We start from the raw sequence: 14,060 nt of genomic DNA on the forward strand, positions 1-14,060 counted from the left end.
AAGAAAAATAGAAATGAGGAAACTTTATTAGATATTAAAATGATTAAATCTCGTTTATATGAGATTGAATCGAACCGTATGAAACATTTAGGAAACAATTTAAATAATGGAAATATTTTGCAAAATGAAATGGTAAATTTATATCAAGTTTCTGCTCAAGTTAAAAGATTTCAGTCTAGTTCTAACTTAAGACTTAAAGACGGTAACATCTTAGTTGTAGACATAAATGTTTTAAAAAATAAGGTTTATCAATATTATGCGAATTTATTTACCGAAGATAATAACAGTTCTCAGCAACTGAGTGCAGAAGATCCTATACATTGTTTAAATAGTTTGCTAGATCAAGATGACCGGGATGACATTATGCGACCTATAACAGTAGTTGAAATCGAGGAAATTTTAAAAAATTGTACCCGTAAAAAGTCACCGGGCCCTGATGGATTAACATATGAGTTTTATATTAATAATTTTGATTCTTTAAAAGCTGATTTAGTATTATTATTTAATGGATATCTTTCAGGTAATATGCGACCATCAAAAACTTTTACAGATGGAATTATTACGTTAATACCTAAAAAAGGTGCAAATAGTGTGCATTTGGATGATTATCGTCCGATTAGTTTGTTAAATTGCGATTATAAATTATTTATGAAAATTATTGCTGAACGTTTGAAGTTTTACATGGGTAAATTGCTAGGTTTTGGTCAAACAGCATGTTTGCCAAATTCTTCTTGTATAGACAATTTAAAGGACATTCGCAGAATTCTCACTCGAGCATGTGAGTCTAAGCGTTTTAAGGGTTGTTTAGTAAGCGTGGATTTGAATAAGGCTTTTGATAGAGTTAATCACTCCTATCTATGGAAAGTCCTGGAGAAGTTTGGGTTTCCTACTCAACTGATAGATTGTTTGAAAAACTTGTACGCTAATGCAGCCTCTCGAGTTTTGGTTAATGGATTTTTAACTTCTGAAATAAATATTAGCAGCTCAGTACGACAGGGTTGTCCTTTAAGCATGATCCTATTTGTACTTTACATAGAACCTCTGCTTAGAAAAATTTCAGTTACTATTCCTCCCGTTTTAGTATATGGGAAATTCATAAATGTTTTAGCTTTTGCCGATGATATAGTAGTTTTTGTTAAGAATGATTATGAATTTGATAATTTTATAAAAGTAATTGATTCATTTTCGAAGTATGCATCTATTAAATTAAATTTTGCTAAATCAGTATTTCTTAGGTTGAACAATGCTAAAGTTGGTCCACAGAAATTCAAAGAGACTGAAGCATTGAAAGTTCTTGGGGTTATATTTGAGAAAAGTTGGTCAAGTACTGTGAATAATAATTATAAACGACTTGTCACTAATATCAATTTATCTATGCTTCAGCATAATGTAAGGAAAATTAACATCATCGAAAGATGTATTGTTTTGAACACCTATATTTTATCGAAATTATGGTACGTTGCACAATTGTTTCCACCTGCAAATTCCCATCTAGCTCAAATAAAATCGGCGTGCGGCAAGTTTATTTGGAAAGGATACATTTTTAAATTAGATAGAAAACAACTTTATTTAGATTTTTTCAAGGGAGGTCTTAGGCTTGTTGATCCAGAAGCAAAATCTAAGGCATTATTTCTGAAAAACATTTTTTATAATTTAAATGCACATGGAACACAACTGGATGAAAGTTATTTGATAGATTTAGATTCACCGCAGAAACTTACACGTAATGCAAGGGAATGGTTGAATGAAGGGAAGGCAGTTGTTGCCAATCATAATTTAAATACTGTAAAATTGATGTATAATTATTTTGTTTCACTTAATAGTGAATCACCAGCTATTGAAGGGAAATTGAGTTTAAAGTGGACTTTAATTTGGAAAAATTGTAGTGAAAGCTTCCTCGAAATGAAAGATCGTGCAAAAATGTTTGGTTTCGTAAATGATTTGTTACCTAACAAAGAAAAATTATTAAGTTACAATATTGGAAATTTGACGTCAGCTGTATGTGACAAATGTGGTGGAATTGATTCTAATTCACACAGAATAAAAGAGTGCCCAAGAGCAAAGGAAGTGTGGGAATGGAGTAGTCGTATTGTCCAAAATCGATATAAAATGAATGTAGTTGATTTAGAGGATATTCTTAAATTAGATCTCGATGAGGAAAGCGAATCAGAAAAGGCAGCTTTATGGCTTGCAGTAAAAACAATCAGTTACAATTTGAGAGTATCAGAACCGTCATTAATTGTTTTGAAAAAGGAAATAAGAGAGCATAGATGGAATGAGCGAAAAAACATAAGGATTATTTTTGGAAATAGTTTGAACATTTGTTAAGAGCAGGTTATGATAGTTTGTAACACGAACAATGGGTAAATAAACTATTTTTAAAAACCAAAAAAAAAAAAAAAATTTGCATTTTTGCCGTTATTTGTGTGTATTGAATGAGGGCGGTAGGGCAACGCGGTTTCTTGACAGGATCGATCGTGTTTTTAGATGTCCTTTTTTTCTTGCTAGCAATGATTATTACAGTCCATCCTTTATCATCATCGATCGGAAGGCACGCCGCCGATTGAGTTTGTCGTAGTAATTGTGTTCCAAAATAACAGAGTGACAATTGTGTTTCCTGCTTCCGTCGATTGCAGGCGGCGAGGCCAAGCGTTTGCCTTACATATTTATTCGTGTCTTGAGAGTAATTTTTGTTGAGTAATTGGTGTTTCTTTGTGATTTTGTAATCTTAATTAATTGTTTTGTGACTTTATAAGCCCTTCCTATATCATTGTGATCGGAAGACACGGCATTAGAGCGTCCAATTTCCCGTCCCGGAAAAAAAAAATCCGGAATTCCCGGGATTTCCCGGAAAAAAATATTTCCCGTTTCCCGGGAAATTTGTAAATTTCCCAGGAATTCCCGAAATACAAGCGTAAGTATATATTTTGCTGCCTTTTTGGCACCAATGTTTTGAAATTAAACACAAATAATAATGAGAGAACCTGATTTGATTTTATTCATTTTAATGTACTGGTCATATTGAACTACTCAGTTTGTTTGTAAATTTCATGTCAAGGTTTAATTCAGATAATATTTATTTCTGAAGCATTCAAAACTGCTAATAGTTGGGCAACAAAAATGACGCTATTATGGAATGAATATTAACTTTTTTATTTTCGACAGACTATTTCAACGATTTTTTTGTTGTATCATTTGAAAATAAGATATTCACCTCTTTCGGCCAAGATCAAAATTGAGATTTGTTTTGATATAATTAATTTTTTCAAAAAGGGCTGCTCGAGAAGAATTTGTTTAAAAGTATTTGAGAAATTGCGGTTTTATGTAAAAAATATATGAAGCTTGTAAGTTACCAAGGGCGTAAGAGGATTAAATATGAAAAAAATATCGTTTAATTTCAACCACTTTACACTTATTTTAATCTGATTTATTAGGCCATATAATTAGACAACTAAAATCATACCATAAATGGAACCATGAATAATCAATAAAAAAAAACAACTTCGTATCATACGAAATTTATCCAAAGAATGCAAATGTATTCCAAAAACTCGCTTCAAATATTTTAAAACTTTGAGTGGTTAATTCATGAAGCAGGGTTTCAAGGTAAATTGCGCTAGAAATTAGATTTTTAAGGCAAATTCAATGATTATCTATTTATTTACATGTTAAAAATACTTGTTCTGGAATAAGTTATTTGCCATGAAAAACATTATTTCTGCATGATTTTTTATTTCATTTCAACTTTATAGTCACTGAGAAAAAATTAAATGCAATTTTATTGTTGTGAATCATTGATTTTCACTGTCCAAATACGTTGATTAAAAAAAAACTTCGCAACAAAAAATATCAAAAATATTTTATTTGATTTGGTACGATTTGAAAATCAACATAAAAATTAGTTTTTTTTTTAAAGTTGCATGATTTTTTACAAGCAGTCAAGCCATTGATTGACCCTCGCACTCATTTGACCATTAAAGTTGCTGTTCTATACAATTCTGTTGCAAAATATAAATCAGAAACTGGATCAGAATAATTTTCGTTAAATTTCAAATTTCCCGGGAATTCCCGGGATTTTTATTTAGTACATGGAATCAGTCGATGAATAAGTGTTTCGGAGGGTGGTAGAGTTTTCTCGGTCAAGCTTGCGATTTTTTAACATTATAGCTGTAATTTAGATATACGTGTACAATGTCTTCTCAGAAAGATACAATAAGGTACACTGTGTCGGTTTGCTTGAAATCATCCTTATAATGAAAATGTATACCGTTTAGATCCAAAAACAAAAATGACTTCCTCGTTCAACCCAAAGGCTTTGCCACCAAGGCTATTCACGAGGCACATGACCCGGATCAGTGGAATTCCATGGCCGTTGTCCCACCGATATTCATAAGTTCGACCTACAAACAGCATGGTCCAAATCAGCACGCTGTAAGCTTTATTCTGGGCGAACTTGTAATTAAAGTTCCAAACAAGGAAGTTTTTTCTTTTTTTTTTTTTTGCAGGGTTTCATCTACAGCCGCTTCAAGAATCCTACCCGGGATGTCTTGGAGCGCTGTCTGGCATAGCTGGACAACGGCAAGTTCGGGCTGGCATTCTCATCTGGACTGGGTACACTTACCGCTGTTATAACGATGCTCAAGTCCGGTGACCACATCCTTGCCGAACGTGACCTGTATCCGGTACTAATGTGGCGTTTGTGCAGATCGCCCGTCAGTTGAACATAGTCGTAGACTTTGTTGATCTGGCTGATCTAGACAATGTGGAGGCCGCAGTGAAGCCGAACACAAGGCTGGTTTGGCTGGAAACTCCAACGAATCCTCTTTTAAAGGTGGTGGGCATTGTAGCTGTGTGTAAGGTTGCCCACAAGTTTCCAGGGGTTAGTCGAATAATTGTTAAGTTGAAGCTTGTCATCGATATTTTTGTATACCAGGTAGTCGTTGTTGACAATACCTTCCTTTCGCCGTACTTGCAAAGACCGTTGGATCTGGGAGCAGACAAGTACATGAACGGACACAACGATGTAGTCATGGGAGCAGCAATCATGAACGACAAATCCCTCTACCAGAAGCTGCAGTTTCTTCAGACCGGTAATGCCTTCAAGGGCATAGGACTAGTAAGAATCAGGACATAATTTTAACTTTATTTCAGCAACCGGAATCGTTCCATCACCATTTGATTGTTTTTTGGTTAATCGTGGCTTGAAGACCCTAGCCTTGCGTATGGAACGCCACAAGACGAACTCTTTAGCCATCGCAGAATTCCTCGAAGGTCACCCGAAAGTGGACCGTGTCCTTCACCCTGGATTGCCATCACATCCTCAACACGAACTGTCCAAGAAGCAAAGCTATGGTCACAGTGGAATGGTCTCCTTTGTTATCAAGGGAGGTCTGGAAGAGGCCAGTATGTTTTTGCAGTCGTTGCGGGTCTTCACGCTAGCCGAGAGCTTGGGTGGCGTTGAAAGTCTTGCCGGATCACCTGCTCTGATGACCTTTGTATGTTTTACACAGGAAGAACGAGATGCGCATGGAATCGCTGACGGACTGGTTAGATTGTCAGTCGGAGTTGAAGATATTGATGATTTGATAGAAGATTTGGAGCAAGCATTGGCGAAAATTTAGAATACAGATTATTAAGCCACAAATAAATATTTGATAACATATTTGGTAAACTGATGCACGTTTCACGATATAGACCACCACATCGCTCAAAGTTCACCCCTTTGATGACCTGTTGCACAAATTGTGCCATTTTCGCAGCATGTGGTGTACGCACACTTTTGACCCGTGTGTGGTGCAATCACGATACGATGTCGATAGCTGACGGCACCGGCAGTTCAATTTGCCAGATCAAATGGCACCGATAGGGCGCGTTGCTGCCCCACGTGGTGCGGTTAAAGGTTCATACATTGCATTTAGCAGAATTTCGCGTTATGCTCGCATATCGCAGCACATATGCAAATTATTCATAATGACGCACCCACCACAATCAATCATTTCGCGAACGAGATAGTATCGAAGCTCGTGTCAGAAAACCCGCCTCAGTTCAAAAGAACTCAAATCCAGGCAAATTACCTGGAAAGGAAAACATTCCCCTCGCGGAAGAGGGCCCTCGCAAAAGGCGCGCGGCGATAATTGGCGGAACTAAGCATTGCCAATTTTTGGCGCGCTCGTGCGTTTGTGCGTGCCTGATTATATGCCCCAAAATACGGTAATCGAGCGGAAAATTTCCCACCAATAAATTGCCCGAACCCTCCAAGCGTAAAACATATGCGTACGGCGAATAGCAGCAAAAAAAAAGTCAATGCTGACGCAATATTATGGAGAGGGAGCAATTTATTGGGAAAGTAACAAAAAGGTAGTAAAACGACGCCGTCGAGATTTGGAAAATTCCTCGTAAATTTGGGACTCGAGGAAAATCAAAAGAATAGAAGTGGAAGATTTAAGGGGGACTGTGAATTTCTCTAATATTAGGTCAAGAATCAGAATAGAAACTTTATTGGAGAGTATGGAATAGTCCAGACTCGACTATCCGAAGTCCTCGAAAAAAAACGCTTCGATTAATAGAATAATCGGATATCCTAACCACGATTTTTTCTCGCTGTCTAGCTTTGAGTCGTAGAACTTAATTATGAACCCACGTATGGACTGAAGTTGTTTTTTTTTTGTTATTTAGTTAGAGTGATTTTAAACGAAATGTAGCTGATTCGTCACCCGATTTTCTAAAGTGATCTAAGAAATCGTAATTAGCGATGTCAACATTTTCGACGGTTTTGTTCGAACGCGAATCAGTTCAATACGGAGCACCGGATCGAGGAGCTCTTTGTCGCGTTGGGTTCGTATAAGCCCAAGGATAGTTTATATGCTAACTAATTGACACTTTGGTCACTCTGGAACCTATTCCGGAAGACCTGCAGATTGTATGGGATAATTTACGTAAAATCCACTTTTGATCACAGGAGACTGAATACGCAAACAAGCTAAAAACGTCAAGAAACTAAAAAAAAGACAAGAGGAAGTTTTTCGGGTAAGGCTTGTATATATCTATATATATAAAAAATTTCGACGGTTTTGTTCTTTGTTGTGTTGGGTTTGTATAAGTCCAAGGAAGGTTCTTACGCCAAAAAGTGACAACTTTGGCCACTCTGGAACCGATTTCAGGAGATCTGCAGATTGTATGGCAAAAGTTGCGTAAAATCAAATTTTGATCTCAGGAGGCTGAATAGGCAAAACAGTTGAAAACGTCAAAAAAACGGATAAAAGCAGAACGAAGTTTGTCGGGTAAAGCTTGTTTCATATATATTAGCTGAAATATCGAAATAGTAGTTTATGCAACAAACAAACAACAACGAATCGTGCTGATAAAATCAAGTTTTACAATGAGTTGCTTACAACATTTTTTGCAATTCCGGAAAACGCTTCTTGAATGGTATTTTAAAAAAATGTTTTAAACAGGCATTTTCAAAATGTTGGGGGTAATTTGATCCCCTTTTCAACATTTTGAGGAAATCTTAAGCAAAATGTTTCTTATTCATCCAAACTTTTAATTTTCTATAAGTTACAGCAATTTCACATTAAACCTGTACGTTTGTGTTCAAAATATAACAAGTTTAGCATGCAGAATATTTAAAAACTTAAAATTTTCTTTTTTAGACCAAAATTGAGCATGTTTACAAAAGCTGGTAATTTTTGTTTACACAACTTTTGAAAAATTGTTCAAACTGCAGTAAGTTATGTACAACTATACTAAAGGAAACTATGTACGAAAACCCAGCCCAATTATTTAATCTTGAGGCAGATTCGAGTGACTGTAAAAATGCAGGGATCAAGTCTCCCTAAAAGCACCTTTTTAAACAATTGATTGTAAAAATAGTAAGACGTTAAATTTAAAGTCAAATGCGTAAGGGTTTCGTAGTTGATAAGTTTATCAAACAATTCATGTATAAAAAAATTTTTTTTGAATAATTTTTGAGTGTTTTCTATACTTATCAAAACAAAGAAAAAAGATCTCTTGGAAGTTTTTGCAGCACTTTTTAGAAAAATGGGTGTTACTCAATCTAAACATTTTTTTAATTTTTTTCTTTGTTTTCTACAATGAGTTTTAGTCAATTTCGCACAACTTTCTAGAACAAAGCTAATTGTTTTACCCACATGCTGACGAGATACAGGCTTTGGATCAAGTGTCCCCGGGGATCAAGTCTCCCCACTCTCCCCTAAATTAAATTGAAGGTTCAAGTTCAAAACAAAATAATTTTTATTTTTTCACATTTCGATACAAGTGCTGAAAAGTTCAATTTTCCAGGAAAATGTGTTTCATATAGTTTTCAGTTGATTAAACTTCTGTTTCCAGAAAAATGTTGAAGTTTCTGAATAATTTTTATATTGTCCCCTGATTTTTCGGGCCGTTTTAGACGGAGGGGGGTGGTGACAATAAAGTTTAAAAAATAATTGCAACGGCCTAACAAACCGAAATATTCCAATTCTAACCATAAATTGGGCTTTAAAATAGCAATAACTTGAAAATCATGCGGTAATCAGGATTTTGGGACATTTATTACAAGTAAAAAATCAATTTTAAAATCGGCAACATGAGTCCTGTTCAAAGTTTGAGCCAAAAAATATATTAAAGTTCATTTCAAGAATCCAGCTCACAATTGCTCACAAGAAAAAATAGAAATATTTCATCATTTGATTCTCCAAAGGTGATTTTAATCCTTCACATTAAAGAAATTCTGATAATCGAAACATGGAATATAACCAACGCTATAACCACGGCAAATAGTGTCCAGGGCATTTGTGGAAATACTATGTCCCATCCTAGAGGGTCCCGGAGCACCAAACTTCTTAGCATGGTGGCTCCCAACGATAAATTGCCTAAACAAACAGGAACGTGAGCGGGGGATCCCCACGTTTCTTCCTCTCCTGTCGATTCAGAAATGTGTTGTTGTTTGAACATTCGTGCTCAAACTCAATCCAATTCAACGAATCATCTTTGCGGTAAACTTTACGCAGTTGGCCTGGCCGCTTTAACGTTTGTGATGTTTCAAAGCAATCTAATGCAATGGGGCACTGCAATTGTTAATAATGACAAGAGGATGCTAGGCGTTAATCAACCTAAGGCATTTTCCAGGATGCCCTCGAAAGACTGGCTGCGCTAGGGTTAGATTAGATTAGATTAGACATGGAATAATAGAGGCTTCGGATAATCGAGTCTAGACTATATTAACGTAACTGAGTGACGTAGTATTTTAAAACAAAAAGTCTGAAAATTGCGAACAAGGATACAACATTTTTCGCTTGAATCATAATTTTTAACAAAAAACATTCACAATAAAAAGTTTATTTTCAGTCGTTTAAAGTCAAATCAGAGACTGTGCGCTGGACTTGCGCATAGTTGATGAACCGAATCGAACATGACGGTTGGAAAACGTGCTGCTCGCTTGAGACGCGTGATCGTTTCTTTCCATTCCACGCGTGTGTACACGCAAGAGGGATAGTCCTACGCTAGACAAACGCATGGTCGCTAGCTTCGGCTAGGAAAAGATAGATGGTGCTTTGGATCTAGTACTTCACTGTTGCTAGGAGAGTTGCGTAGGTTGCCTAAGTTGTGCGATTTAAGCTTTTAGGATTTGGTTTACATTTTACTGAATCACTTCGTTACAGAAATTTTACACTTAGTGCTATTTGATACATGCAAGTGAATTTTGAATAACAAAACAAATTCCAGTATAACTCCATGCACTTAATTATTTTTTAAATGAATTGAGACAGCATTATCAATTTGAATGTAATTCAATTGAGTATGCCTGTTTAATTGAAATTTCCACTCCACATTTTGCACATCTAGCTCTCTAACGTAGCGTTTTAAATCAGAACCCCTCCAGTCAAGATTTATTAGCAACATATTATACCCAGCTTCAATTCAATAAATTAATAGACTCATTCACCATCAACATCATTCACCGACCGCGACCGACTATCGGATGACATTCGCCCGCACTTGATTCCCCGGGACACTTCCATTGATGGTATCGTTAATTGAATTTAAATCCACACGGCTATTGGTTAACCACTTTTTTATTTATTTGTAAACCCAGACGTGACCAGAGCGTTGTATCAATTAGTGCGATTCCACTCTTCTGCATCGTTTTTTTTGTATTTAAAATTTGTTTTGATCTGTCGCCGCATGCACCCGGCGGAACTCTCTTTAATGTTTCATAATCCAGTTCAATTCACGCTGGATTCATTCAGCCCTACACACCATTCTGATGGGCTGATTGGGTCAGGTTGCTGCTAGTGAACGTGATACTGCCAATCGGGGGAAAATGCAGCTAAAATAACAGCATGAAAAAGGGGAAATAAAGCTGATTGAAAGTGAAACCGAATGTAATTTATTGGTCCAAGATTGATCTCGAGTTATCATTTGTATCCAATTAGCGGAAGCACACTGAGCTTTGACGGGTTGTAAAAAAGTGTGTCATTGGGTAATGAAATTTAGCAAGTCGTTCAAAAATAAAAAATAAAACAAACCATCCACATTGACGACCCCCGGGTCTTTTGTGGTCTCTATTGCAAGTTTCTGCTCGAACCTAGGAGTCCGAATGCTTGAATGGGGAGAACACCTTAACCTCTTTCTACTCCAAGGAACCTTCCACCCCAGTGTTTGAACTGACGACCTTTGGATTGCGAGTCCAACCGCCGCCAGCGATTCCACCGGAATAGGCTTGGTTTGGTGCGTTGCTTGTACTTATGGCATGGAGACGACTCCTACACCTGGAATGACTTAACGGCCTAACAACAACCAAGGCCGGGACCGACATTTTACTTCCTCATCCGATGGAAGGTTGGAGCAGATGAGAATCGAACCCAAAATCAAGCAAGTTGTTAGTTTTGAGAAATAAAGGCCGTTGCAAATATTTTGTGAAGCTCATGTTCTTCGACTCTGAACAAAGGGCAGGGCAAAAAAATAAAAGTACAATAATTGAAATAACGAACCATGATTTCAACACTTTAATGGAAAATGTGTTTTAAAATACATTATACACTAGGGTGGTCCAAATCCGGGCTATCTAGGGGATCCTGAAATCAAAGATTGTCCCATCACCAGGCTAAATTTTAAATTTGAACTCTTCTGACCACGGTAACCCATCCCTCAAGCGATTAGAGGGAGTGTTCCCGCGGTCAGAATGAGCTCAAATTTGGAATATAGCCTTGTGATGGGCCAATCTTTGATTTCAGCAGGTAGCCCCAACACCTGTCCAGTTGTTTTGCAATCACTTGTTCCCAAAATATCTAAGTATTGACGATTTTATTTGCGAATAAAAAAGTTCTCTGCATGGTAAAACCATAGCAAAAAGGTCGGATCAACAATGTCCAAAAAAGCAAATTGTATAGATTTTTTTAGAATATCGAAGACACTAATGATGCAAAATGCTTATCTGGACATAAGGATTCGAAGGACAAAGTTTCATACAAATCGAAAAATACAAAAATAAAATTTTAATGGCTTTCCTTGCGAAATTCTAGAGAACAGCTCTGTATGATCACAATTGTCTAAACCCATTCCCCCTCTAAAGTGTACACGGAGTTTATTGATGGAGCAGTAAATTTCCACAAACTTTATCTAAGATGCAAAATCTCTATATATCTTTGAAAATCAGAGGTCCCAAGTTTTATGAAAACGTCCCCGAAAACAGTGATATGTCTAAAACTATAAAAAATTACGATTTTTGACGAGTCAAGTTAAGAGAAGTTGTCAAAAATACTAAAACAAACAACTTTGACGAATACATCAAAGTTATAGGAGCTCTATGTAATGAGTTATAGCAAGATTGTGATAATTTAACTAGTTTTAGTTAGTGTCAGGTGAATCAATTGTCCGAAGCTTTATCGGTATATTCTTTCAAGTATATTAACTTATATTCATTTTTGATAATTGGCCATTCTGTCCCATGTTTTAACCTCTTATGTGATAATATGTCTATTCCCGTACTGCACAATTCTGCAATTCTGCACAAAAACGACAGCAGAGCGTTCCCGTACTTTGCTGCAACAAAAGTAACTTTTCTCTCAGGCAGAACTTCTGCAGTGAGAGAGGTAGAAGTTGCAACAAAACCGTTCCCGTACTTTTCTGCAAGCTCTCTCTTATCTTTCTTGTTGAAAAGTTCCTGCAATTTGGTGTGATGGATATTGAGTACACGCTTACATAAATTTAGCAAGTTGGGTGAAATCAAGCACTTTATTATTAGTTTTAATAATAAATGATTTTGGGGTAGTTTTTTTATGTCTGGTTTTATTGAGAACGCTTTTTTATGTTAACGATTTCAGGCTTAGTCCATTCATGTAAATGATAAAGCGATTTTTTTAGTGTTATAATTTTTACCTGATAAAAAAAATTATAACTTAAGCCATAGTATTACAGCACGGCTAGTACCTCAACAAAAAAAATGTACTATAAAAACATTTTTTTTACTTTTAAAAGACACATTTCTTTTGAGTTTAATAATTTCAAATTAATATTTGTTTAGGAAATTGATTTTGGTAATAGGTAAATTTAATTGGCAAATAATAAATTGTACCTTTAACGGTGCTACCGATTTGTATTCTTATATGAACAAAAAAAATTGATGTAATTTTGTCGAAATTAAAACTCTGCAACTCTGCAATTCTTGAATTCTTAAATTCCTATATTCTCAAATTATTAAATTCTTAAATTCTTCGGCATCTTGAATCATAAGGAACACACATTTTTGGATTTTTTTCAGGTTAGAAACTTAAATTTAGAGATCTAGAGATTGGAAATTTGGACTGTTTCTATTTTATTTATGTTTGAGTTTTAAATTTTTTGATTTACAGAATTTTTTAGTTTTACTTATTTTTGAAATTATAATTTCATTAGTTTTCTATCTTATTATTTTTAACTGTAGCTTTTGAATTTTTGGTGTTCTGAACTCATAAATATTCAAACTTTAGTTTTTTTATTTCGATTTTTTTTTCAACCTTTATTTTTTTATTTTGAATTTTTAAAATTAGGATTCTTTTGAAATTTTAAACATTTTGAAATATTTAGTTTATAATTATTTGAATTTTTAAGCTTTGATTTTGTGATTTTTTTTATTTTTCTGATATAATTATTTGCATTTTTAAATTTCTCAAATATCTGGTTTAAGTTTTTTGAAAGTTTCTCAATTTAAAAATATTAGTTTTTTTTTATATATTTTTAATTATGGATTTCTTAATTTAAGTGTTTCAAAAATTTTGAGTTTTTGATTCACTTTATTAAATTTGTCAATTTCGCTGCGTCACCGTTGTTCTTTCATGTGACATCCAGTCATAATTTATTTATGTTATTATGAATAATCTTTCAAACATTCTGCAATTAAAACATGTGTTTTTGGTCCCTTCTATATAAAACCTTTGTTTGTCTTTTTTAAATCATATTTATTAAACGTACCTGCCACTCTCATTTGTTAAATTGTTTACCTAATATAAAAAAAGTTCTCATTTGTTAAATTGTTTACCTAATGTAAAAAAAATGTGTTGTTTCTAATATTAATTTCTACCTAAGCATAATTTTTTTTTCTAGTTACTTAATAAATAATACATCCTTGATTTTTTAAATAAAATGTTGTACTGCATAAAAAATAATATCCCCGTTATAGAGGTAAACTTCTTTCAATTGCTTTTTTTGTGAACCATTTTTTTAATATTTTGAAATAATTAAAAAACTTCAATACCCAATTTGAGTGTGTACAATATTGCAGAAAAAGTACTGGAACGCGCTACCCAGGTAAAAGTTTTACGGTTTCTCTCCTTGCAGAACTTCTGCAAAAGAGAGAGATGAAGAGAGCGAGCTGAAAAGTACGGGAACGTGCTGCAAAAAAGTGACTTATGCTGGCTGCAGAATTCTGCAGAAGCTGCAGAAATTCTGCAATTCTGCAAGTACGGGAATAGACCTAATGTTTACCTTTTTGAAGCCGGAACTCACTTATCTGTATGTGAACAATGCCCGGATCCATCATCCGATCTATCGTTAGAAAGGTAATCGAAAGACCCTCAAAA

General features: G+C 35.0%; 1 pseudogene; it reads left to right on the forward strand.

Moving 5' to 3' along the window:
- Positions 1-4,191: 4,191 nt before the first annotated feature.
- Positions 4,192-5,691, forward strand: LOC128092656 (cystathionine gamma-lyase-like; annotated as a pseudogene).
- The last annotated feature ends 8,369 nt before the right edge of the window (positions 5,692-14,060 follow it).

This window comes from Culex pipiens, chromosome 2, assembly GCF_016801865.2.
Source record: "Culex pipiens pallens isolate TS chromosome 2, TS_CPP_V2, whole genome shotgun sequence".
In the NCBI taxonomy this organism is placed as follows: domain Eukaryota; kingdom Metazoa; phylum Arthropoda; class Insecta; order Diptera; family Culicidae; genus Culex; species Culex pipiens.